We start from the raw sequence: 24,480 nt of genomic DNA on the forward strand, positions 1-24,480 counted from the left end.
TTAACACCCTCTTGCAGCACGGTGCAAAACAAATCTGTCAGCTGCAAATATGGCCATAGAAACTTTTTCCCCAATTACTAGGGAAACAAAGTGAACAGCAGAGAAAACACCTCCGGAAAGACTGTACGGCTCTGTGCTCGTGTTCTGTGCAGTAACTGTGGCTCTCTACTTGATTTTCTTTGGCCCCTGGCTCATGGGACAATTTGCTTGAACAAACTAGGAGCAGTCATATCACACCTCTGAGTCATCTTATGGCCTGTTCCTTCATTGGCCTCTGGGTTCGAGGGTTCTTTATAGATGGTATCTCTCCTACGGGCACTTTGGAAATCTGTAGGGGTGTTTTCTAAACGCAGAGAGGCAGGGGATTGTGGCAGCAGCTGGAAGCCAAAACTGGGATTTGGTAGGCAGAATCTCTCAGTGAATTGTGCTATGGCATGCATGACTTCTGACTGTCTCCATGGACAGTAAAGGAAATGCCAAGCATCTGAGTCAAGAATATTCCTTCATTTCAAATAAAAATAAACGCACAGTATGTTTTTTATAGTTTTAATACACACCACATGCTAAACCATGCAAATTTAGAGGAAACTGCTACTTTGTTTTCATTGTAACCTTACTAAGGGTTATCATTTGGGAATATTGAATCACCAACAGCAAGGTCATTTCTGGTTTACAGTAGCCCATTTGATGCATCTGTAGCAGTAACTTTTATAGCTGAAACATTCACTGTGATTCTATGTATAGGCCCAAGCATCTGACTACTTCATTAAGTCCTAAAAAGTCTTGCTATTCAAAATGTGGTCACGGAACAGCAGTACTGACATTACTTGGGAGTTAATTAGAAATGAAGAATCTCTAGACATGGTGGTATGCACCTGAAATCCAAGCTACCTTGAGAGGCTGAGGCAAGTGGATTGCATAGGCCCAGGAGTTTAACACCAGCCTAAATAACATAGCAAGACCCTGTCTCAAGATGGTAAAAGGGAAAAGGGCAGGAGGGAGGTTGGGAGGGGTGATTGATGTGGCCTCCATAGTTTGGGATTTAAGGCACCATGAGAGGTGACAAAGGTCGTGGTTGTGGTGGACACTTTGGCTCCAGAAGAGACCCTTTGTACCACATGTCCCATTTGATTCCTATATGTGTGAAATGGCTTTCCCTTGGGTCAAGCCAACATCTGACGCAACTTCCTTCAGTTAGGCCCTGCTGAAGAGAAATCAGAACCCATTCCTGATTCTGCTGAGCAGGCCTCTCACCTTCCTCTGGCACTGTAGCTCCAGGGACATGTGAAGTGCAAATTGAAGAAGTTGGACACATGGGCTCCTATAAAAAGAGAACAATCGCTACAGGCCACAATGCAGCTGCTCCTTTGGTAATACGAAAGATTCTGCCAACATTAGAAGCTGTTGCTGCCCTGTGAAACAAAATTAAGGGAAGCCTGAGAGCACAGGATCCATCTGAAGTTTTTTTTTGTTTTTTTGTTTTTTTGTTTTTTTTTTTGAGACAGAGTTCGCTCTTGTTACCCAGGCTGGAGTGCAATGGCGCAATCTCGGCTCACCACAACCTCCGCCCCCTAGGTTCAAGCAGTTCTCCTGTATCAGCCTCCCGAGTAGCTGGGACTACAAGCGCGCGCCACCATGCTCAGCTAATTTTTGTATTTTTTAGTAGAGATGGGGTTTCACCATATTGACCAGGATGGTCTCGATCTCTTGACCTCGTGATCCACCCGCCTCGGCCTCCCAAAGTGCTGGGATTATAGGCGAGAGCCACCACACCCGGCCCCTTCTGAAGTTTTGACCATGCTGACCAACAAAACTAGCTTTGAAATCAGTTCTTCTGATGCTACAGTAAAGATTATCATCACAACAGTGCCACCCAATCTTCCAAAACTGGACCCAGAACTCCATTTGGATATCAAGGTATTGCATGGTGCCTTAGCAGCTATCCAACATGCCCACTGGTTCAAGGCAAATGCTTCCCAGTACACAGTTAAAGTTCTCATCAGACTACTGAAGGACTTGAGGGTTCTATTCCCTGGCTCTGAGCCTCCCACACCCTGGATCCTAGACCTACTAGGTCATAATGCTGTGATAATCCCAACAGACAGCCTTTGGCCCTAAACATTGCACGCAGGTGTTGCTTGCAGATTCTGGCTGCAGGACTGTTTCTGCCAGGGTCCGTGGGTATCACTGACCTCTATGAGAGTGGCAACTTCAGAGGACACACAGTCATGACCCTATGACAGTAGGACATAGTTGGCTACACAGCTCAGACTCTGGTCCAAATCCTCTCACATGGTGGCTTTAGAAGATCCTTGGCTAGGAGGGTGATGCCAACCATCTTGCTTCTGAAATATCTACCTGGGATGGAGTGATAGTAACACCTTCAGAAAAGACTTAGAGAGGTCATCTGAGACAAAGGAAAGAGAGGAAGAAGAAGAAGAGACAGAAGAACCACCTCAAGGAGAGAAAGAAGAAAGCATGGAAACTCAAGAGTGACCTTCCTTTCACTCTCTTTCCTACCCTAGCGGGGAAGAAGGGAGCTTAAGTTAGCTGCTACTGGGCTTTATATGGTGGCAGACATTTCCATGGGGTAGGGAAGATAGCAAGAAGGGAAATAAACTCTATAGAAGTGTCATTCCACCGGGTTTTGACATTGGCTTAGCAGCCAGTATCAAATGTTGGTATCCTCCTTCATTACAGATGGATGGCACTATGACCTATGCTATCCATCTAAAATGAAGAGGATACCAACATATTTTCCTAATATTCTAAATCCCCACCTCCTGAAAACCCCTCTCTTAACTAATACTTTGCTGTTGAAATGTTGTGAACTGTTAAGTGTATAGAAGTTTTTTTTCTAAAAAAATACTTCCAGTAGGGAGAAAAAAAAAAGAGAGAAAGAAATGCAGAATCTCAGGCCCCCATATTGGAGCTGCTGAATCAGAATCTACATTTTAACAAGATCCCTAGGAGAAGCTCAGTTCTAGTGAGCTTGCACCCAAGAATGTATTACACATACTGCAATATGCATCATTTATTATGTTACTTTCCTTTCATTTTTATTTTCTATAGACACTAGTTGAGTCACTATATAATTTTTTAAATTAGGCATACTAATAGGATGCGTTATCTATTCATCTCCTATTAGGATAATAAAGGGAATACATTAAAAAATATTTGCTACAAATCAGAGAGGCACTGACTTCAGAACTAGTAAGAAGCTATTGACACTGCCAGCTCTGTACCTTTCTTTTTCTACACTATCGGTAGCTCTGGAAAAACAGACTGCAAGAGAAGTAAATGTAAATTTTCCTCGACTATGATTTTTGTGCCCCAAATTGTCCTCACTGGGGCAATGTGATGTTAGGTCACTAAAATGTGGCGCCTAATGCAACTTGACACTCACAAATGGAAACATCTGGAAATACATAATCCCTCTGAGACCCAGATATCAATGTCCTCAACAGAAAATAAATGTTCCAGGAGCACTTCCCTTGAACAGTCTTTTTACTTGATAAAGCATTCCACCCTACTGCCTCTCACAAGGAAATATGCCTTTGCTTTTATCAGATAAAGTTTTGTTTTGAACCAAAATAAAGGTAAGATTGGATTTTCCCAGGATACAATAAAACAGACCTGCGTTCCATGTCCCTAACTGCCCAATTCTACCAAAGTGTCCCACCAGTAGCTCAAATGCATTTCACCTTCAAATTCACTCTCAGCATCTTCTTTCCCAAATCAACATTCTGTCCTTTGCTCCCTATTTCAGTTAATGATCCAAAGTAAATAAAAATTAAAAAACCCAATCTCCTAATTCTACAATAATAAAATATCCTTCAGAATTAACCATGTGCCAGGTCACAGTGACACCCAGACAAAAGACACATCATCCCCCTGGTAGAGAAGCCCACAGACAAAGAAAACTCCTGATCTGGTTACAGTTACATAGTCTGGAATATTTAAAGTCGTCTTAAAATCCTCCCTCTCAATTGCTTCCCATAGTGAAATGTCAGGACCTGTTAACTTTATTTTTGGCCAAGTGTCCATTTACTCACTCCATCAGCACCTAGTCATCTAACTAACCTAATTAGCTGCAGCTTAACTAAATAGAAGGTCAATTAACTGAATTTTTTTTAATTCAACTCACAGGAAAAAAGGTTTTTCACAAGCCAGCAAGCTAAGGGCAAATATATGAGATACCTGTCATTTTTACCTGCTAGGCTTACATTTCTGCTGCTTCTGGCCGCAGCGCCTCTATTTTCTTCTGGGGATCTGTATCTCATGCCCCTTCCCCGGCTCAGCATATGTTGTTTCACTGAGGTTGACTCTACTCCTTGGCACAAGAGCTGTACACAATCCAGCTTCACCTAACAAGCAATAGGAGGGGTTGGAAGGAAAAGACTCACTGGGCCCAAAAGCAGCCAATGAGATTTAAATCAGGGACTTTGTCGAAAGGACAGAAAATAAAGGTTTAATTTCCACTGCAAATGTAGAGTAGACTACATGAAGTCTATTTGCTTACACAGTCAAATATATTCCTTGAGAATCAAATGAATACAGAGGAAGAGAAAAACCAAGAGACAGAGAAGGGCTGAGTCCTGGTGACACATTCTTAGCTTCAAAACCCTCTCCTGACACACTGTTGCACTGTTACTGCTATAGCCAGTTGGAGTTGACTTTCTGACACTTTCAAAGAAAGTCTTAACAGAAATGTTTTAAAGTGCTTTTTTAAATTTTGAAAAACAGCACTAGATATACAACTCTTTTTTTTTTTTTTTTTGGAGACAGAGTCTTACTCTGTCACTCAGGCTGGAGTGCAGTGTCACAATCTCGGTTCCCTGCAACCTCCACCTCCTAGGTTCAAGTGATTCTCGGGCCTCAGTCTCCTAAGTAGCTGGGACTACAGGTGCATGCCACCATGCCCGGCTTATTTTTTGTGTTTTTCTTTTTATTTATTTTTTTAAGTAGTGATGGGGTTTCACCACGTTGGCCAGGCTGGTCACAAACTCCTGACCTCAAGTGATTCCTGTGCCTCGGCCTCCCAAAGTGCTGAGAATACAGGTTTGAGCCACCGCGCCCAGCCTAGATCTACAACATTTTAACCACTATAATAGTCTATGTTAAAAATTGATATTTGGAATGATGCCCATGAAACATCATGATATAATACTATGATATATCAGCAGTAAAAGAAATTCTGATCAATATGCCCCACTTACCAAACTAGCAAAATGTGCACCTAATTTTAGACTGTCCAGAGTGACCATCCTGAGAGTCTTCCTTAGGACACTGGTGCCTTAAGAAAAAAGTGGTATCAGAGCAAATGCATGTGGCAAAGTCTGCATACCACTGTCCCCTCTTGGAAAGTCAAAATGTATGAAAGTAATAGCAAAAATGCAATTACTTTTGTACCAATCTAAATACCTTAACACATTAAGGGCTCTGTAATGTTCTTCACTGAGAAATCTGTTATATTATATTATTTTTATTTATTTTTAGCCAGTGTAAACTTTAAGCAGAACATTACATTCATGAGAACACTGAACTCAAAGGCCCACCAGCTCCATCTTAAACAAATTCCTATTATTGTTCTTGCCAGTTGACTGCTGTATTGAGAAAAATGTAAAACCCTTGAATTTCCAAATCTAACAGAATTTAAATCTCACTACCTCAGCCTATCCCAAAACAATATAGTTCCAGAAGTTATACTGTCAGCATCATAGTACGTTTACCAATTTTATATTTGAGACTGCAGTAGGTACTTTTGTTTACATCTGAGCAAGAAGAAAAAGGTATGCCTAACTGGACTGAAATCATTCTAGGAAAATAACTGCTTAAACCAGTTTCAACCTAATTAACTTCTCACAAAAGCAAAAATCCTGCTTTATGCAACCAAATAACCATTATTAAATCAAAATCAAAGTGCTGCAGTTCAGAACATAACAAAATTCAAGTTGGAGCTAATTACTCTAGAGTTGAAATTTAAATATTCTGTATTTGTAATTTAATTACATGACTCTAATGCTACTTGAGCTGAATCAAGTATACAAGTATAGGTATATGAGACTTTTTTAAAAAAACTGTGATCTGGACATTCCTAGATCAGATGTTCTAACTTAGGTACAGTCAAACATAGAACTCAAGGAATAAGCATCATTAAGAACTCTCAGTGTTAGAACATGCAATACAAATCCATGTTTTAAATGTTTTAATGGTCAACAAAGATATCGTTTATTCATTTATTCATTCTTGCCTGTTTCCACATATGAATTAATTCATTTAGCAGATACTTACTGATGGCATACTCTGGGTTAAGAACTATATTAGGTGATGGGGCTAGAGCCTCCCCTCATGCTATGGGTAAAACTGTGCCTCCCCACCAACCAAACTCACATGTTGAAGTCCTAGCCCCAAGTCCCTCACAAAAAGACTACAGTGGACTTGACTCACCCTACATAGTTTTATACAATTCCTATATCCCTGTGAGACAGTTAGTGCCATAATCAATATCATCAACACCACCAATCCCATTTTGTCGATAAGGAGGCTGCTCTGGTTTGAATGTATCCCAAAAGTTCATGCATTGGAATCTTATCCCACGGCGCAGCTGTGTTGAAAGGGGGGACTTTTGGCAACTGATTGGGTCATGAGGGCTCTGTCCTCATGAATGAATGAATGAATGAATGAGTGAGTGAGTGAGTGAGTGAGTTATGGAGGGAGTGGATTAGTTTTCACGAGACTGAGTCTGTTATAAAACCCATTTGGCTGTCTCTTGTGAGCCCCCTTGCCATGTTATGTCCTGTCCTGCAAGACAGTACTCACAAGCAAGAAGGTATTCATCAAATGTGGCCCTAGACCTTGGCCTTTCCAACCTCTAAATTGTAAGAATTTTTTTCTTTCTTTCTTCTTTTTTTTTTGAGACAGGTTCTCACTGTGTTGTCCAGACTGGATTATAATGGCACAATCTTGGCTCACAACTTTGATCTCCTGGGCTTAAGTGATCCTCCCACCTCAGCCTCTTGAGTAGCTGGGACCATAGGCATGAGCTACCACGCCTGGTTTATTTTAATTTTTTTAAAAAAATTTTATATAGATGGGGTCTCCCTATGTTGCCCAGACTTGACTTGAACGCCTATGTTCAAGAAATCCTCCCACCTCAGCCTTCCAAAGTGCTAGGATTACAGGTATGAATCACTGCACCTGGCCACATAATAAATTTCTTGTCTTTATAAATTCCCCAGTCTGAGGGATTCAGTTATAGCAACAGAAAACAGACTAAGACAGAGGCTAAAACTCGAAAAGGCTGAAAAACTTTCCTAAGATCATGTAACCTTTAAATGCAGAGCTAGGACTTGGCCCCTGGTCTACATGGCCCCTGGTCCACATTGCCTACAACTAAGTTCCAAGGTAACTGGAGCATAAAATATAGCACAAGAACTGGCCATGTTTCTAAGAAAGCCAAGTGAGATTCTAAAGACACTAGAAACCTGAAGAAGTGAGGGAAATGTCCACAAGCATAATTTCCTGGAGGAACTTCAATGCCTTATTTGAAATGTCTACTGTCCTCTCACCAAAGAGGCCTGATGTCCTCTCACCAAAGAGACCAAAGATGGCCTGATCCAAGAAGACCAGCAGATCTTGAATTTTGACAGGGCATCCATATTCAGAACTTTTTTTCCTTTTTTGGGGGGCAGGTCGGGGGAGATGGAGTCTTGCTGTATCGCCCAGGCTGGAATGCTGTGGCATGATCTCGGCTCACTGCCAAGCTCTACCTCATGGGTTCAAGCGATTCTCCTGCCTCAGTCTCCTGAGCAGCAAGGATTACAGGGGCACACCATCATGCTGGCTGATTTTTTAATTTTAGTAGAGATGGGGTTTCACCATGTTGGCCAAGCTGATCTCAAACTCCTGACCTCAGGTGATCTACCCACCTCTGCCTCCCAAAGTACTGGGATTACAGGCATGAGCCACCATGCCTGGTACAGAACACTTTCTTAAAGGAGGACCAAAAAAAAATGAGTAAAAGATAAAAACAGATAAGTTTTTTTTTAATCAGCAGAAAATCAATATGATAAGAATTGGGGCTGTAAAATAGAGCCAGATAACAAACTAAACAAACAGAAAACAAGAGGCATTGAGAATCAGACTTCCTACTTCTGTAATATACTCAAACTCCTTTAAAAAAAAGTTCTACCTAAGCCATAGCAGCTGTGGTTATTACTTTTACATAAACACTTAATACGTGTCATACATTGCACTAAGCAGTGTACCTTGAGCACATCACTTAAACCATGGTTTCCATGCCATGGTTTAATCTACAGGCACAGATTCTACCCCACCTGTCTATTGTGGGGACTGACTTAAATGGTGTACGTGATGCACTTTGGAATATGCCTGGCAGGTAGTTAAGTGCTAAAAAAAATATGAACTGTTATCACCACTACCCGGGATTCAACCTTCTAAGGAAGATTTCATCAACTCCATTTTTCAGATGAGTAAACCAAGCCTTAATAAGCCATCCTCAGGGGTCAGAGAACAAAAAGGACTTAATCAGGACAGTCTGGCAGCACCAACAGTTGATTCTGGCTGAGCCTCCAGCTCATCTCCAGCCATACCTGGAAATAGCTACAATATGCTGCAAACAGCAGGTGACCAGATATTTCCCCCTAACTCATATTCCTGTGACTAACCCCTGAGCTGCACTACTCAAAGCAAGGTCCTCTAATGCATAATAAAAAAATGTATTAAAAGGCAGAAATCTATTAATTACAACCAAAGACTCCAATAATAAAATACTGTAATTACTACTTACTACCTGGCTGGCCCTTTGAATGGGCTGAGATAATTGGTTTTCTCTATATTTTATTTTTCCTACTGAATTGCTTTTTTTGTGTGTATGTATTAGCCACTACCACATTCAGGTACAAAATGTGAAATTTCTTTTGTATATAAGGCTGCTCGTGCTCAAGGGATTATTTAGTAAATTAGATGGGCATTTATTACCAAAAATTATGCAGGCAGGAAAGGGAAGAAGGTCCCCAAATTAATAATCTTATTAATATAAAAATGTCAAGTGAAATCCATTCTCTTCTATTCCCCTGAACAATTCACTTCAATAGAGATAATTGATGAGGTGAAAAAAGAGGGTCAGAAAGAACTGAATTCAAGGAAGAAAGACAAAAATGAGAAAATGAGTACAGGAGAAGAGACGTATTTTAGGTAGGAGACTGTTGGGACAAAGTTCGGGCCTGATTTAGGCATCATCCCCATTAAATAATGCAGATGTTGCCCATCTTGTCCCAGGGAGCTAAGACTTGCAGAGCATATTTTATGGAAGCAGACAATAAGGACACATGTGAACCAAGGGAAAACAGACGGTGGTCCGGGATATCCCCCACTTCAGTCCTCCTAGCTGCAGCGACCCTGGACCTGGTACTTACTCCCTCTACTTAGACTGCCCATCCCCTGTTCTTGAAAGGACCAACTCCTTATTTTCCAGGTCTTAATCACATCCTTTTACTTCCCAGAACATATGATCTGAAATCATCAGGCTCATTCACTCATGGACTTACTTTTTTTATGCTCAATAGGTAGTGTTGAGGGTTGAATGAATCTACAGTAGATGCTTCGACCTCTTTTAAGGAGAGATAAGGCAATGGAAAGCCATTTGATATTTGAATTGGGCCAGGTATGGTGGCTCATGCCTGTAATCCCAGCACTTTGGGAGGCCGACGGGGGCGGATCACAAGGTCAGGAGTTCAAGACCAGCCTGGTCAATATGGTGAAACCCTGTCTTTACTAAAAGTAAAAAAATTAACCAGGCATGGTGGCGGGCGCCTGTAGTCCGAACTCCTCAGGAGGCTGAGGCAGAAGAATCACCTGAACCCAGGAGGCAGAGGTTGCAGTGAGCCAAGATCATGCCACTGCACTCCAACCTGGCAACAGACCAGATTCTGTCTCAAAAAAAAAAAAGATATTTGAATGGTTGGAAAAGAAATAAAAAGATTTCATTTACTGTGCAGATTCCAAGGGCCTTCAGTTCCAGCTGCAGGATGCATTGGGAAGTTGTCCCAATCAACATCCAGGCCATCGGGAAAGGCCTCTGTGGTTGATTTGTGATGTCTGCCATGAGTGTAGCTACCAATATGAGTGCTTTACTCACTCTTTACTCATCGTACATCACCTATGATGCTTTCCTGGTTGCTACCCTCCACAAGCAGTCAGAATGACCCTCTGAAAGGTAAGGCAGATACTATCACAGCACTTCTCAAAACTGTCTAACAGCTCCTCTTGCCACTTAAGATAAAATCCAATGGCCAGTCATCATCCATTTCCCTTCCCACCAAAGGGGTTCCAGCTTGACTGGCATCTATGCTAGTCTTCAAATATAGTGAGCTCATTCCTATCTTAGAAGTATCTTCCTCCATCAGAAACATTCTCCTCCCATAAGCTTCTGCAGGTACCTATTCAACTCTCACTTTATCAAGGAGATCTTCCCTCCTCACCCTATGTAAAGAAATCCTCTGTCTCCATCACTTTCTGCCATTTCATCCAGCTTTGGTCTTCTTTATAACACCTTCCATTTGAGATACATTTTTTTGACAATCTGTTTCTTCTATTCACCCTTTGTAGCCCCCATCTAATACCTAAACTCCATTAGGAGAAGAATTTTATCCTTTATATTCATGGAGCATCTCTAACAGAACAGTACTTGATACATAAGGAGTCCCCAGTAAATATTTGTTGAATGAATAAATAAATGTATCCACACTTATAATTAAAATGATTAAAGCCATTTTCATCTAAAGAATAGTTTAACTGCCCATGAAAATACATGTCTATGAGCTTCATGTTTTGTTTCCCTCCTGCCAGATACCAGAAACAGAATTTCCTAATGAATTTCCTATTATTTGTGGCAAAAAATAAAAATAAAAATACACATTTGGATTTTCAACAAAAATTAATAATCTCACCATAACATACATATAATAAAGAAACAAGAATAGGGGAAAAGCCAAACCCTTATAAATTTTCCCTAAAGCAGTGGTTCTCATAATGTGATCCCCAGACTTAGCATCAGAAGCTCCAAGCACTTGCTAGAAACACAAATTCTTAGGCCTCGCCTCAGACCTACTGAATCAAAAACTCTGAAGGCAGGGCCCCAGAAATCTTTGTTTTCACTAACCCTCCAAAGCACACTCAAGTTTGAAAACTACTCCCCTGAAGAAAAACGTGAGATTTTAGAAACTGATTTTTAACTACGTACAATTTTGATATTTTTGTTTGTACATTACAAACAATATTCCTTATAAGATGGTTGAGATAGCCTCTAAATAATAAATAGCAAATTTCATACTATCATTTAACCAAATTATAATTTTGAATAGTAATCATACATGAACTGATCTAATATTGTAAATATTTTCCTAAAATCAAGCTTTGTATTCCACAGCTGCTCTGAATCTACTTATAAATAAAACTGAACAAGCACATCTGATTTCATCCTAATGTTGTGATTTTTTTTAAGGTAACAGTTCTGATAATTAGTAGGGATCAACAAATTACAAAATGACTGCAACACATCGTATAAGGAACCCTTGAAGGATAGAAAATGTGAATCTCTAAAAGCCTCACATCCAAAAATTTCACCAAATGTCTTTACCTGAAGCTGTTTCTTTAATTGCTTCTAACGAAGTTGATGCATGTGTTAATTAAATATTAAGTGCAAATGTGAGTACTTATAAGAGAAAGCACAGCTCTTCAGATCACCAAAATACTCCTTACCCACTCCAATCCTTTAGAAGAGGAGGGCTGGGATCCCCAAATCACTTATTCAACAGCCCTTTCTTAACACACTGGGGCCACCATCAAGGGGCTCATTACCAATGTGGAGACACAAAAATTAAGCCCAAAATATGGCTTAAGGGCAGTTTCTAAAAAGAGGTTTACCAATATTAATTGCTGGCCTTGCACTAAGTGTTTTCACATATTATTTAATTTTCACAATAGCTTTATGAGGTTTTCATGTATCTCCAAGTTTACTAACGAAAAAAATTGATGTACCAATAGATTATCTAAAATTGCACAATTCATAAGAGAAAAGCTCAAATGTGATTCCAAGTAGCTTTTTTTTTTTTTTTTTTTTTTTTTTTTTTTGAGACAGAGTCTCGCTCTTGTCACCTAGGCTAGAGAGCAATGGCACGATCTTGGCTCACTGCAACCCTCGCCTGCCAGGTTCAAGTGATTCTCCTGCTTCAGCCTCCTGAGTAGCTGGGATTACAGGCATGCACCAACACACCCAGCTAATTTTTGTATTTTTAATGGAGATGAGGTTTTGCCATGTTGGCCAGGCTGGTCTCAAACTCCTAACCTCAAGAGATCTGCCTGCCTCAACCTCCCAAAGTGCTGGGATTACAGGTGTGAGCCACCACACCTGGCCCCAAGTAACTTTTAATGTAAGGTTCACTTTTTTTTTCCTATCACACATATGGCTCCCTTGAGCTTCCAAAAGACCCCAAATAAAGGCACTTTTACTATAGGACTGAGCAAGATGTAACTAGGAAGGGCTTGAATAAGAGCTTCATTTGCCAAGAAATGGTCTCTGGTGGACTCCGATTTTTCCCTTTTTTCTTCCTTGATGCTCAGATTCACAGCTGTACATTTCTAACAAAAAGATATATGAATCAGAGACAGCCAATATGAGCAAAAGAATAAAATAGAGGGGAAAATAGTAAGAAATGGCTGTACTGGTAGCCGTGATAAAATTTTAATTTGAACATTTTCTGAGAACAGATTTCAGCTTATCAAGCGCTATGCAAATTATATGCAAATCCCACACAATGCCTGCATATATTTCCCAACGCTTGTTATTTTTTTTTCTCTCCCTAGGATGTGGCCCTTAGGAAATCTACCCCCTTGGCTCAGCACTCTGGATGGAACATTTGCTCTACTGGAGATGACAAATCTGAAGGTTTCTGATCAGTATTCTGTACCTATGTTTACGAGCAAGCTCACTGGTCCCCTATAATAGCAGCATTAAATCCAAATGTCAAGAGGAATTTATATACATATATTTTTTAAGTGTCGGTTTATAAGGCCTCAGCCTAGTTACAGGCGATCTTTAGCCAACCTACTTCTTTTAAAATCAACGCACAAACACAACAAACCACCTCTTGGATGTAGTCATCAGGCAAAAAGAGTTTCCACAGTGGAATACAATACTGCCATAACCTTTAGGGTCAATGTCGTAATTTATCATAGAACCACGTGCAGGCTACCCCAGGAGACATCTCTCACACGGCAGAGGTGACACGCATGGCAATAAAGTGTAAATTTTACAATATACATGCAGAATCCAGGCCAGAAGCTATTAACTAGTCTTGCTAGCCTCCTCTCACTTCCTAGAATTAATTAATTACCATGTCTCTCCTGCCTTGGCCTTTCTGCTTGTTCTTTAAATGCTCTTGACTCTTCTTCATGCCTTTGTATCCTTCAGGGCTCAGCCTTAAAGTCCCCTTCTCTGAGAGGCCTTCCCTAGCTAAAGAAAATAACCCGATTATTTTCTGCCAGACCACCTGTATATGTACTACAACCACTGGTACTTACTTTATTTACTTACTTATCTCCTTCAGGATCTGAACTCCCTGAAAGCAGCGACCTGGTCCATCTTGGCAACCAGGATATCTCTAAAGCCTTAATGCACACTTATCAAATAAATAAGCATCTCCTCCTTTTTATTTCCACTCCCAAAACCTCGGTCTCAGCATATGGTAGTGAGAAACTGTCTTCCTTAGATCCCTGAGATGCAGGACTATCTCCTGCTGAGAATGATAGAAGGTACCTGCCTTCATAGAATACTTGCAAGCAGAATCTGGAGCAGAGACACTGAGAGGATGGGCTGGGACAGACAGCCCACCCTCCACGTTCAGAAGCGCCGGGCTGCACTTGACAATCTGCCTCATTTGGCCTTCAAGGCACGATGCACATCTCCCTACTGTTTTGGCAGGGGGTGGCTGGCTTTCAGTTTTTGCTGCTATTCGTGCTTCCTGACTACTCAACCAGAAGATGAGCAAATCTGACAACTGCTCCAATGTCGAGTGAGTTTAACTAGAGTAATGAACACCACGAGGGCATCTGCTGGACGCAGGAGTAGGGTGTAAGTGAGGACCCATGACTGGACAGTCAATTACCTATTCAAATGCAAGCAAGACTGCCCTGGACAACTTTTCTCCCTGATTAGAATAAAGACCCAATAAAAAACTTGTCTAAGACTATTTAAATATACTTCAGGTGCCCTTTCTCATTTCATTAGATGCACTGCCCCTAGGCGATTCTATCCAAGCCCAAGGCTTCGATTACTCTTTCTCTGCTGATGCATCTTCCAGCCAGGACCTTTCCTCCTGAGCTCCTCCCAGATATCCAATTGCCTCTTGGACACTGCTACTTGGATATCTTGCAGGCATCTCGGACTCAAAATGAGCAAAACTTACCTAAGATCACACTGATAGAAAGTGGCAGGCTAATTTATAGTTTAGATGATACCAAATATATACAGGCTTCCCAGTGTGCCCAGACGCCTCTGCCTCATTGACAGGGATGCCTGTGGGAGAGTGGGAGGGAGGGAGCCATTGTACTGACTTGCTTGGGTAAATGAACCTCAGGAAAATGAATTCTAGATTAGTAATAGCAATGAGGATGTCAATAAAATGCTACCTAACCTCACACTAACCCTGGGAGTTGTTAACTTCACTGTTAACTAGGGATTTCTTTGATACAGATGGGCTTAAAGTTGTTTCAAGAAATTCACTTGCTTAAGACTCAGTGAGTTTTTGGGAAGCTGGTACAACCTGAACAACCTTTTTTATTGCTTACTTTGCTTCTTAAGGTTCTCAGTTAATGAAATAACTCCTAGCACAGGGGAATGAGAAGAGGGGAAAGAAGGCAGGGCATCACTAATCCACTATTCACTTTTACTAATCCTCATAGGAAAATACCATCCCACAACATCCTCCAAGTCCAGCTGGCTATCTATTCTGCCTCATTTCTTCCACATTTTAGTTCATCAGCACAAACAGGCTTAGTTTTCTCCAGCCCTGAACAGAGCACTGTCCTCCTTAGGAGACACTTCATTTGCAGTTTGTTTCCAAGCTTCAACTCATTCCAGTGTTCTTAGACACAGTTGTTACCAGGTGTCAACTTGGCTGCCATGCCAGGAGGGAGCATCTATCCTTTCCAGTGGGAAGCTCAAATTGGCCTGGCTGTCCTAGATTGCCTCCTTTCCCCATGCTTCCTCAGGGGTTTCCAGATATTACCACTTGCCAGGTTTCTCCTGCCCTCGATCTTCTCTTTCCCTATTAGCTCTGTCCAGAGAGATTATTCTGAATTAGAAGTTTTCTTCCTCATCTGATTTGGCACCAAGAACTTGCACATTTGAAAAAAGAGTCAATGGGGTTTATGTGGTTTTTTTTAAATTTAGGAATGCTATGGTACTCACTTCAATTTTCTTTTCAACAATCATTTTAATCAGTTCCTGAAAATTTCTGTGCATTCAAGTGCATAACGACATAAAAATTCATTTTTTTAAAAAAAAAGGCACAAGTAGTTAACACTTTAGAAATGCGCCTCAATGGCGAGCTAAATCTATCTCCTCCTTGTCAGTCATCCTCTAGACCCTATCTCATCCAATTTTGCAGTAGATGTGCGCTTCTTATATTTACCTACCCTTCCCAATAATCCCTATTTTCCTTCCAGACTCAAGACACGGCTTTCTACTACTGCACAAACTCCTCAGTGGTTTCCCCAAATCCCCAACCAATTAAAAATGGCTCTGCCTGGCTGAATTTCTAGAGACCTATGCTGAGGTTAAGGATCAGTTACAATTCATCTTATATTACTTTCATATAAATACTAGATAGGACAGAGATGCAGAGAATTCCACAAGATTTTACAAAAACTCTCATTGTCATGGTTTTAAGTCAAGCTATGTTCTTATCAAGGTCTATTCGAAGTAAGAAAAAAAAGATTTCTAAGCTTACATTTGGATAATAAAATGTTATTTTAAGTAATTTAATGTTTTTAGAGTATGTTAGCTTAACTGAGTAGTTTCTCTGCCCTAGAAAATTTCACAAAGCGGTTAGCATTCAGTGGCACACCAAGGCCAGCTATGATGTGCTTCTGGAATTTGCTAAGATCCTAATTAAATACAGAGTACCTTAGTAAGCCCTCAAGAGGAGCAATACCAACAATACATTATCCCTTAAAAAGCAACTGTGAGTGTTCACTGAATTGTATACTTTAAAATGGTTATGTTTGTGTTATATGAATTTTACCCCTATTTGTACAAAAAGAAATTGTACAAGGTGCAAGTCAGTCTAAACAACCTCTGATGGTAATGTTTCTTTATTCACATGGTGATCAGCCTTGACTGTCATATTCAATTGCAGAATCCCTAATTTATGCCTTTGAATAATTCTTAAAAGCTAAGTCATAATAGATCTTGGACATCTTCACATACCCCTAGATGATTAGACATTAATGTGTCCCATTCCAAAGACTGAGTTTGGAAAAGGAATTTCAAAATTAAATGACTGTAACACTTTGAGCTCACTAATATGAAACAAACAGAATTCTAAGCCTCTTGTTCAGACAGAGTTAATGTATAAGTTTGGGGTTAATCCTTCCTCTCAACAGAGAATCAAATGGAGTGTTAACATTGATGTTCTTATTGATTGGCAAAAGAAATTCTTATGGTGAAGATATATTTCCTTATCTGCAGTGTATTTCTGTAGAGGAAATGTAGTATGACATAAACCCAGTTCTGAGTCAAAGAGTAACAAATCCTTCTCTAAAGTACAAACTGGCTATATTTGTAAGAATATGCCTTTCAGCACTTTCTATTAAACAGCTCAGCAAACTGAGCTGTTTAAAAAGTTCTCCAATTAATTTTTTTTCTAATCAATATAATGAAAACAATGGCACTTTTGCTATATTTTGTCAGGAAAACGACTAGTAGATGGTACACAGGCCAGTTTAAATTTCACTTTGCTTTGCAAATGGGATTTAAAACAAAATAATCTTTATCAAATTGATGCTTCTAACAGGACCAAAATTTATGTTTTAAAAATGCTCTGAAATAGCAAACCATGGCAACTGTTGACATGAATGAGCTAAATCTGAGCAGAACTCTTAAAAGCCTCCCAGAATATTTAGCAACTATTCCAGAAAGACTAAGGCGCCATACCATAGCCTCTGCCTTCCCTAAAATTACGCAGTCTCCATTCACTGACTTAACAAATGTGCACCAAGTGCCTCCAGGTGCCAAGCACAGTGCTCTGAATGGAAAACTGTCGAAAATGAGCCAAAGTCCTCTCTCTCAATGAGCTGGCAAATAGCATCACAACAGACTGTGCCAAATAAGGACAGAGGAAGGCTTGAGGTGTTACAAGTCCAGAATATCCTGGAGAGGAGTGAAAGATGAGGACGATCCAGGCAGGGGAGGAAACGGAACGAGATGTTAAGGAGAAATGGAAATGCAAAGGTCCTGAGACAAAACAAGTCTGACAGCATCACTGCCTTCCTGTTGACTACAACATAATGGATGGGTGGGTGGGTAGGTGGGTGGAGGGAACAGTATGGGATGGAAATGAAAAGGCAAACAGGAACCAGGGACCACAGGACTCTCTTAGCCATGGTAATAAGTTTCAGCATATCATGTTAATTGCAACAGGAAAACACTGAAAGCCTTTATTCAGGATGCTCAATTTGCTTTAAATCCTACTCCTATAATTCCATCTCGCAAGACGTAAACAAAAAATGTCCATACCAAAACCACCTGTGGGTTTCATTTATCATTTCAAGTGAACCACCGTCTCGGCATTGGCAGTAGGATAAACTAAAGACTTGGCAAAAGATTTCAGGGAATGACAGCTCGTTGATCAAACACAAATGTGTTTGCCGTAGTTACTGTAGATGTTGTATAAACTTCTATTCCCAAAGTCTGACCAAACCGTAGATGTAGGCAACTTCTCTTCAATGCTGATTGGCAGGGCTCCTCAAGTGTAACCTAAAAAGTGAATCTGCCATTTCATACTTTCAAATTAAATATTTAATGACTCATATGTTTCAAGGTTGATGCTATACCACACAGAAGCACTTTGTCAAGAATCAAACTATGCAACTGAAGTGGCAAAAGTGCGTGGTGGCTCACGCCTGTAATCCCAGCACTTTGGGAGGCCAAGGCAGGTGACTGTTTCAGCCCAGTAGTTTGAGACCATCCTGGGCAACATAATAGGACACTGTCTCTTTAAAAAAAAAAAATTTTTAAATAGCCAGGCATGGTTGTGCATGCCTGCAGGCCCAGCTACTTGGGAGGCTGAGGTGGGAGGATCCCTTAAGCCCGGGAGATCTAGGCTATAGTAAACCATGATGGGGTCACTGCACACCAAACTAGGTGACAGAGTGAGACCCTATCTCAAAAAAAAAAAAGATGGCAAAAAAATCCCTAGATAAAAGATAACAGCATTTCTTTGCCAACATGATAAAAGATAATTATTAAGCTAAATTATTAAGCTAAAGAAAACAAGGTATTTCACCAACCATGGATTTCACACTCCCTCTCAAGTTTCTTCCTCAGTAAAACCTTTAAACTATACTGACAGCTGAACCACAGGAAAGCAAGCCAATAAAATTAGGAGGTCGCTAAAAATCCAAAGCCACGGCCATGCCAATCCAACCTGGGGCTGTAACTGTGGGAAGAATATAAAACTGGCAGAGACAGTGAGGCATTACTGGATAAAGTATCCATACCTGCACATTAAAAAGCATTTCATCATCAAAGAGCGTGGAATTGGACATAGTTCTACACATGTCCTATTTACCCATGTAAATCACCCCTCTAAGTATAACCCACTTCCTGCAGTTGAATAATCATCTTTAGAATCAACCTGACAAAACCAAGTTCAAGATAGCACAGTGATTCACAGACAGGCCCCAACCTGGCTTTTCTCTCCTTTTAATAAAATCAATAGCATTTAAATATGGAAATGAATTGTTAAAAGAATAAAGAGATGGTAGTAAAGGCCAAGAGAAGAGGAAGGTCAGCTTTCACTGGGATAAGTATCCTCTATCCTCTTATAGTTACCAGTGAGAAGCTCTTCTGTGCCTGAAGAAAGAGACAGAATAGGCTAAGAGGAGCAACCAGTGCTTACTTCACTGATGGAGGTGACAGACCCCTCAGAAATGAAGAAGCAGAGATGGGCTGGGACATGCCACTGCCTCACTTAACTCAGAATATCTTTTTCTTTTGAAACTTGGGAGAAAGTGCTCAATTATTTCTTTCGGGGGCAGTCAGGTGGGCAAGTGGGTTATTGGTGGTGGGGAGGAGAGAAAAAAGGAAGGATGAAAAAGTGAGAAAGAGGAAGGGAGGGAAGAAGAGGAGAAGGATGGGAGGAGAGAAAAAAGCAAAGGAAGTAAGAAGAGAGAAAGAAAACGGGGTAGGACAGAGAAAGAACAGACAAGAGCTAGCATTATATTTCCTCTGGTGGCTTCCAGAGAGACCTTGCCATTCTTCTCAATCAACCCTTCCCTTCTTTCTCCTTCTTCACCAAATTCCAGGACATCTGGGTAGGTGATGGACATGAGGAGAAAGGAGAAATGGTAAATCTACCCAAGCAGGAAGGAGTAATTTCCAACTCTATCACCCATCTCCCAATGCCTCACAAATTCTGTGGCCTTAGAGGGGCAAACCTGAGGTTTTGTAAGGGTTAACAGAGGTTTTATAAGGGTTCTAATTTACGTGGACCTCAGAAGAGGGACAAGCCTGCACAGTCGGGTTTTGGCATAATAGAAATTATGCTTAAAGCTAGTCAGTGATTTTCAAGTAAATATGAATATGTATATACACTGCATCACTGTTCTCTTTCAGTGACAGAAATGTGCTCAGCATTCACATCACTCTCTGTTGGTTTTTTCCAAGTAATGAAAAGGGGCAAGGAGAAAATGTGCAGCTCAACACATTTCTTAAACCAATCTCCAAAGCAAGGGCAGTCAAGTGGCATGCCAGAAATGAAAACCCGCTATCTCTTTTTTTTCCAGTCCAATGCTTAGCACACTGGATTACAGAGTCTTCAAAAGTTTTAAGAAAACGTATCTTTGAAGCTGTCTTTTGTCAAGTCTCTGTCATTAAAAGTGAGCTGACTCACCCACCTCTATTAATACTTCAGAGGTCTCTCTTCATCTTTAAGAGACACTGAAAGGGCAAGATTGGAGGACAAAACATTTAAACCTCGTTTAGCAACATCATAGGTGAGTTTTGGGAAAGCAAAGACATAAAATTAGAGACAACAGGAAACGTCAGTGGTCTTAACAGCATTTCTTTGCCAACACGAGCTTCCAGCAAGACCAGATGCACTTTGGATCAGTCTTTCCATACCTTATCCATTAGAGATGTCTTTAAGCACACTGACACCCAATTTCATCACCTTCATCAGAATATGAGAAGAGTGCTCATTTCACGTTGCATTTGATGGATTAAAACTTGAAGATATGCTTTTGTCAAGCAATTTGAAAAGAATTTGAGAAGCTCTAATTGACTTACAGAACTAGCCTCTACATTAATCAAAACATAAATTATAACTCATGTGAATCAAATCAAGATTGATACTCTCTTGCCTAGAAGTATCTGGCATGAATTAAGTTGTGAGAAACCCTGCATCCAAAACCAGTGACCCTATAACCAAAGCTCCTCCAAAAAGCTGACTTGGTGAGCAAATAGTGAAACGTGGCATAAAAAGCCTAAGTTTTTGACTTCTGAAAGTTGTCTTGTGTAGACTACCTTGTTAGTACCGAAAATATGCTAAGAATTACCCCCCAAGATTTCACAAGCCTTTTTAGGAATGGTTTTTAAAAGCAAAATACTATAAGGCAAAATAGAAGAGAGACAAGTTATCAGTGAAAAGACAAGCTTAAACTAGGTAAGTTTAGAAGATTCTTTATTTGGTGAATCACTTATTAACCTTACATTTCTAAAGCACTTAGAAGTTTCTCGATTTGAATTAACACTATTATCTCTATTGAAGTTCATATACTCTACAAGGTAGACAATGCAGATAGATACAATGATTCTCATTTCACACATGAAGAAACTGATTTTCAGAGACTAATTTCCCCAAGGTCACACAACAAATCAAGGTAGAAGCAAAACTTGAACCAATGTCTTCCAGTGTCCAGTTAGCACTTTTCAATCATGCCCTTCTTGACAAAGGGGTCCATTTTGAATATATTCTTTCCCAATGCCCATTGATACAGACTTTCTCCCACTTTCCAACCAATTCTCCTCCTACTGTTCCTTTTTCTCTCTGCTTACTCTCCTTGCTCTGTCCCCTAAATCTACACCTTCAACTGTTTGCCTTTTCTTTTTATACTCATCCCACTAGATGGTCTCATCCACTTTCGTAGTGTCTATGAAAGTGATTCCCAAATCCACTGGTTCCAGTTTACACCTTAAACTCCAAAGCTACATGTTCATTCAACAACTAGTCACCTAATGCCAAGTGTGTTCTAGGTACAGTGCTAGCTTTTTATGGATGATGCTATGAACAAGAGAATAGAAGTTTCTGCCTTCATGAAGCCTGCAGCCTGGAAGAGTTGAAATAATTACTAGTTAGAAACAATTACTATAAACTCTATTATGCCAAGGTCAAACAGATAAGGACATCCAGAGGAAATGAAGTTGAAGTTTGGAAGCTAGACTTTTTCAAATAGAGTTTACTTTGGAACTGCGTAAATGTTTTATTCTTATGTAAAAAGGTTTTACACAATTAAACAATATCTAAAAACAGAGTAGCCCAAATAACTTAAAACTCTAAAAGTTGAGTTTATATCCATAACAAGATATAACTACAGACAAAAAAAAAAAAAAACCCTGCAAAGAAATCTTCAGGCAATTCCCTGCTATGAGCTTAGTGTTGTCCCCCCAAAATTCATATGCTGAAATCCTAACCCCCAGTACCTCAGAATGTGGATGTATTTACGTAGGGCCTTTAAAGAGGTTATTAAGGCAAAATGAGGTCATATGGGTGTGCCCTAACCCAATATGTTTGTGTCCTGAGAAAAAGAGGAGGTTAGGACAAGAATGAGCATGTGTACAGCAGAAAGGCCATGTGAAGACACTGAGGGACAACAGCAGGAGTCTGTCAGCCAAGGAGCGAGGTCTCAGAAGAAACCAAACCTACTAACACCTTGATCTAGGACTTCCAGCCTCCAGAACTGAGAGAAAACAAAGCCCATCATTTAAGCCACCTTGTTGCGGCAGCCCCAGCAAATGAATACAATCCCCATATTGTAGACTCTATGATCATGTCTCCTTCAGGACCCTTACCACATTGCAATTTATCTTTGATTTGTGTGATTTTGGATTGATATCTATCTCCCAGCCTAAAAACTCCATGAGGACAGAAAGAGAAGGTGTTTCTCCAAAGTGCCTAGCAAATGGTTGGCTCCTGTGATGGTTTAAAAACACAGCCTAAAAATTCTGTGGCACTCCTCCCATTGAAAGGTAGGGTCCATGTGCCCTTGTCTTTAATTTGGGTTCTTAGACTTGACCCACAGAATAAGACAGAAGTGATTTTTGCCAGTTTCCAGGTCAAAGGGTTAAGAGACTTTAGTTCCTCTCTCTTAGATACTCAGTTTTGGCGCCCACCCACCATGCTCCGAGGAAACAGGGCCACACAGGGAGGCCATGTGTACCTTCTGGCTGACGGTCCTCACAGCCAGTCCCAAACAATGCCAGTAACAACTGCCAGACGTGTGAGTCAGGAATCCTTCAAGAGGAATCCAGCTGCAGCTACCATCTGGCTGCAGCCACATGAGAGACCCCAAGCAAGAAAAAATGAAGCCATGAGTGATAATAGTAAAATTGTGTTTTGCTTTTGTTGTTGCTGTTGTTGTTTCTGAGACAGAGTCTCACTCTGTCACCCAGGTTGGAGTGCAGTGGCATGATCTCGGCTCACTACAACCTCCGCCCCCAGGTTGAAACGAGTCTCATGCCTCAGTCTCCTGAGTAGCTGGGACCACAGATACACACTGCCATGCCTAGCTAATTTTTGCATTTTTAATAGAGATGAGGTTTTTGCCACGTTGGCCAGGCTGGTCTTGAACTCCTGGCCTCAAGGAACCCACCCGCCATGGCCTCCCAAATAAATTGTTTTAAACCACTATGTTTTGGGTGATTTGTTATGCAGCAACAGACGATCTGAACAGCACTCTATAAATATTTGCTCAATAAAACACTTTCTAGGATATTTCTACAAATGTTGCCCCTAAATGTATTGGAATGTCTCTGCAAATCTTAGCAGGTGACCATCACTCTACCTCTCTTCTCTCACTGGTAGGCTCTCCAATTAAATATTCATTCAGGAAGTCATAGCTAGGAAAGGAATTTTACCGTTCAGTTTTGACCCAAATACAAGCTAATCTCTCAAAATGCAATAAAGACAGAAAGTCCTAAAGAGAGAACAGCTTTCCAGGGCCCATTCCCTCTACTCATGAGCCATTTCTGTCCTTTGTCATTTGCAGCAGACCCTACTGTTTGTGGGCATAAAAGATTCTGGTTGCTTGAGTGACGCAACATCACCCTGTCTTCTGCTTCCTCTCCCTGCCATACCAGGCTTAGCAAAGCTGCAGCCATCACCATGGAAACTAGCCCGGGAAGAAACTCAACATTCTTGGTCAAACCCTCTGTGCTGTCACCCACAGGGAGCTCTGGAAAGAGAGCCTTGTATTTAAGTAAAAATGGTTCTTTCAGATTCTGGGAGGTAACCATTGTTTTCCCCCTATCAAGCTGCAAGAGAGATTTAAAAAAAAAAAAAAAAAGAAAGAAAGAAATTCTTTCATTATGAAGTGCCTTCCAATATAACACTGGCTATCTACCCTGTGGGAACTACTAAGTCAGACAGAAGCCTAAGCCCCAACAATTTTTGAGCACTGGGCTGATTCTACCAATAACTGAGAAGGGCAGAGAATACATAATAGTTCAGCACAAGGCTCAGGAGCCAGTTCAAGTCCTGGCTCCATTACTCAGGACCTGGATAAGTTCATTCATTCATTCACGTATTCATTCAATAAGTATTGTGTGTGCACCTACTAGGTCATAGGTACTCTTATTAAAACACTGAGAAAACACTGGGGTTCAAAACAGACATGCTTCCTAAACATTTACTGCGTGCCTGCTTCATACCACCAGGCACTAATTTAGCTGCTGGGAAAACAGAGGCGAACAAAATAAAGTCCTTGAATTTGAAGAGCTTTCACTCCACTGGTGGAAAAAGAGGAATAAAAATTAAAATAAAGTAACATTATTATAAGAACCATGAAGGGGACATACAAAAAGCTCAAACAAAAAAAAAATAGAGTGCCTGACTTTAGAACTGTGGTCAGAGCAGGCAATGTTGTTTGAACTTTGAAGTCTTGGCAGCTCTATCTGTA

General features: G+C 40.6%; 1 protein-coding gene and 1 pseudogene across 14 annotated transcripts in view; one reads left to right on the forward strand and one right to left on the reverse strand.

Moving 5' to 3' along the window:
• The window catches only part of MAGI1 (membrane associated guanylate kinase, WW and PDZ domain containing 1), a 677,859-nt gene that overhangs the window by 330,247 nt on the left and 323,132 nt on the right, over positions 1-24,480 (reverse strand). The window lies entirely within an intron of this gene.
• LOC105729047 (interleukin enhancer-binding factor 2-like) lies at positions 1,053-2,496 on the forward strand (annotated as a pseudogene).

This window comes from Aotus nancymaae, unplaced genomic scaffold (assembly GCF_030222135.1).
Source record: "Aotus nancymaae isolate 86718 unplaced genomic scaffold, 86718_ANA_hifiasm-v0.15.2.pri h1tg000067l, whole genome shotgun sequence".
Classification (NCBI taxonomy): domain Eukaryota; kingdom Metazoa; phylum Chordata; class Mammalia; order Primates; family Aotidae; genus Aotus; species Aotus nancymaae.